The following is a 2,684-nucleotide window of genomic DNA, read 5'->3' as shown; positions in this document are numbered from 1 at the left end:
CTCCCGTATCGTACAATACGCGTGCGTATCGTTCGATACAGATGACATTGATTGTTGCCACATGGTGTCATTCATTTAGGGATGTCAACGGATAATATTCGAATCAGATACACTTTTTACCATATTCGATTTTTAAGATATTCATATATTAGGATTTAGATTTAAATTCAAATTTGAATGAAAAAAATTATACCATATCCAAATCCGATTTTAAAATCTACATATGAATCCGATACAAATCCGATCTTTAAGTTATATTTGAATCCGATCCGAATCTAAATTTTAAGTTATATTTGAATTTGATCCGAATCCGAATTTTAAGTTATATCCAAATCTGATTTATGACTTCTAAAGCATATGTAAATCTGATCCAAATATGATTTATGTACAACAAAATATATATAGTAAACACCAAATGAACTATGAAACCCAATCTTCACACCTTTTAAGAACATCTAGCATGCAAGACATAGGAATTAAGACCACATCTTTTAAGAACATCTAACGACCAAACTCCAATGTTGCCCATGTTCTTTTCAGCTTCCCCAACCTTCAATTTGTTCTCCAATCCTTCAAAACAAACCGTCACAATTCTTGGGTTTGGGCGCACCAAAAGATCGCACAAAGGTTTGATGCAACCCTGACTCACCAGATAACTAAATAACAAGGTTTACCAATTAAGGAAAAAAAATGATCCGACAAACAATACTAAAACAACATTTCCTTTTCTGTGCATATGAAGCTTCATACATCAAAACATACTTTTATCTGATCGTGTGTACCCCCTGAAGTTGCATTGGAGATTGCCCAAGCTGCATCTTTTTTTTATATCAAACTCAGCTGTTTGAAGCAAATGTACAAGTGGACCAATGATATATCAACATCAATAACAGCCTGCAACCCAAAAAAATGAATAACCGCAGTATAAGCTTCCACAATTGAGATTCCCAAAGCAAAATCAATTTCCAAAACATAATAAATAGAGAGAAAGATACCAAAGTTGACAAACTGCCCAACCACCCCAATAACAATTATTCAAAAGCTCAAAGCATTTAGCAAACCTTTGTAAATTGTAATAACTCCAATTTCCTTGTCACGCATACATAAAATACATACGCATATACATATAATTTTATAAAAAAGAAAGTTTGACAAAGAAAAACAATAATAATTCCCAATACACATCCAAAATTATAAAAAGGTAAGTTCAACAAAAGTTTTAATTCCCCTTTTAACCTTTATTCATCACTAAATCCACCTGAACCAGAAATCACATATACCTGAAACCTTATTTCCAGCAGTGATGTTTGAAATCGTCCAGCATGCTTCCTTCTTTATACTTTTCTTGTGATTGTGCATCAAAAGATTCAACAGGCACTGTAATGCTTGGTGATTGATAACATACTGAAGGAAAAACAAGCAAATGTGATCATCAGTACACAGAAAAAATTGCTTATTCATGTGCAACCTTAAACCACCACAAGACTGGCCCAGTATATATACATGACCATCTTGAAGAAGCAAACGACACTTGAGAAAACAAAGGCATACATACGTACGTGGGGAGGAAAAGAGGCAAAGGCCCAAAGAGGCAGGTCTCAAGCTCTTTAACAAATGCAAAATTCAAAAAGAAAAAGCAACCAGCTACAACAAACTAAAGCAGAGGAATTTGCCTTATGTTGTGTTGCAAGGTGCAGGTGCAAAAAACTTTCAAAATCTGGGCTCTCATATTCAAAAAATGTCATAAACAAAGTACCAAAGTCTCCAAGAAAAGACCAGTGTGTTTCCTGTACACACACCAGTTCCCAGCCATCTTCTTCACATGGGGGATGTGCCACAACTTGGGTTGGGAGACATTACTCACCCAGGTGAATAACACCTGTGATCCCTTTCCCTTACAAGCAGGATAGAAGCTTGAAATTTATACACGCGATTGTAATAAGGACAATGAAACCAAAAATGGCAGAGTTGGAGAATCGTATAGATCATTATACGGTAATGATCCCCTGAGCCAGGCAAAAGTAACCACCTAAGCAAAGATAACAGATTAAGGCATGAAACGGGCAGTCAAAAAGATTATTGTGATCTTTTAGATTTTCATATTTTCTTTTTATGAACAAATATTTATTACTTAATTTTGATGTAGTTGGTGAAGTTGTTTTAAATGTTAGCTTATCATATATGTCAATAAGTTCCTCATACTCATGATGTGTCATATTTGATTGCTATGTGTTTAAGTCATTTAAGAATGCTTTATATTATTATCATGTACATTCTTTGACCAATTCTCTTTCTTATCTAAAACAATTAATTTGTCAACTAAATAAAATTTTTATGAGGTCGTATGTTTGAGCAAATGATATGTTTGAGTAGTTAGACAAATAGTTTTCTCAACAAACAAGTTTATCATCTTATTTTCATACTTTTTCCATAAGTTTTTCGTATGGTTTTGTATAATTTTTCTATAAGTTATTTATTTGACTTTCATATATTTTTTTTCATATTAACATTTGAATGTCCTCTTCCTATAAAAAAAAACAATCAATTGAGTTAACAAAAGTGCTTGCATTCCTTAATAAAATATGAACTGATTTTTTCCCTTGACCTAATATTACCATATACAAAATGGTAGCGTAAAGGCGTGTTTGAAAGTCAGGATAAACAATAACTTGTTTGTCTTGATC

The 2,684-nt window shown here is 33.0% G+C and overlaps 1 long non-coding RNA gene across 1 annotated transcript; it reads right to left on the bottom strand.

Annotated features, from left to right (window-relative positions):
* Positions 1-416: 416 nt before the first annotated feature.
* LOC126409823 (uncharacterized) lies at positions 417-1,496 on the bottom strand. The gene is made up of 2 exons (XR_007572614.1): positions 1,281-1,496; positions 417-894 (listed from the first exon to the last, which is right to left on the bottom strand). It is a non-coding gene; the product is annotated as an uncharacterized LOC126409823 (long non-coding RNA).
* Between the last annotated feature and the right edge of the window lie 1,188 nt (positions 1,497-2,684).

The sequence above is a fragment of the Nymphaea colorata genome, chromosome 2 (assembly GCF_008831285.2).
Source record: "Nymphaea colorata isolate Beijing-Zhang1983 chromosome 2, ASM883128v2, whole genome shotgun sequence".
Classification (NCBI taxonomy): domain Eukaryota; kingdom Viridiplantae; phylum Streptophyta; class Magnoliopsida; order Nymphaeales; family Nymphaeaceae; genus Nymphaea; species Nymphaea colorata.
The sequence above is the reverse complement of the archived record's forward strand: the minus strand, read 5'-3'. Positions and strand labels throughout refer to the sequence as shown.